Genomic DNA, 963 nt, shown 5'->3' with positions numbered 1-963 from the left:
GAGTCTCTTTCAGTTTCATTTTTTCTCATCCCATGACTTCCCTCCCATGATGTTCCCAAAGCGTCCTGTATCTGCTTGCTAATGAATCATAACCACTGATGTGATATAACCATCGATGGCTGTGGTATAGCCATCGAGGGTTATAACCATTAATGTAGTATAGCCATTAATGGCTCAGTCTCCCTCTCTTGCTAGATCGTAAGCTTCTTTAAGGCAAGAATTGTTTAACATGACTGTCCCTAGTGCATATAGCACAGTGCAAATACTTAGAAGCATTTTCAAAATATATTTCCAAAACAAATGATTAATGACCAAGTTTCCTTCCTTCTTGTTGATAATCATATTGAACTCACGTCCTGCAGTGTTCTTGGATCCTTCCCCCTGAGTTAATCTTTACCAAGAAGATGTTTTCTCTTTTATTGTATTATTTCCATTTCTAAACTGAGCAAAAGGGCATTTTAGATTTTAGAAATTTGCATTATCAGTCCTGTAACTCAAACAAATATCACACTTTTTGCATTGAATGGTAATATGAAATCAAATTATAGCCTAAGAATGTCCTTTAGTTAACCAAATTAAAAAAAAAAAAAAATTCGGCTGAGCACAGTGGCTCACACCTGTAATTCCAGCACTTTGGGAGGCTAAGATGGGTGGATCACGAGGTCAGGAGTGCAAGACCACCCTGTCCAATATGGTGAAAACATGTCTCTACTAAAAATGCAAAATTTGGCCAGGTGTAGTGGCGTATGCCTGTAGTCCCAGCTGCTTGGGAGGCTGAGGCAGGAGAACCGCTTGAACCCAGGAGGCCGAGGTTGCGGTGAGCCAAGATCGTGCCACTGCACTCCAGCTTGGGCAACACAGCGAGACTCCATCTCAAAAAAATAAAATTATAAAATTACCTTTTAATACTTATTAGAAAATATCATAATTTTTCCTTACCCAAGCCTGAATTTTTGAACGACT

This window comes from Trachypithecus francoisi, unplaced genomic scaffold (genome assembly GCF_009764315.1).
Source record: "Trachypithecus francoisi isolate TF-2019V2 unplaced genomic scaffold, Tfra_2.0 Lachesis_group1, whole genome shotgun sequence".
Lineage (NCBI taxonomy): Eukaryota > Metazoa > Chordata > Mammalia > Primates > Cercopithecidae > Trachypithecus > Trachypithecus francoisi.
Note: the sequence above shows the minus strand (reverse complement) of the source record.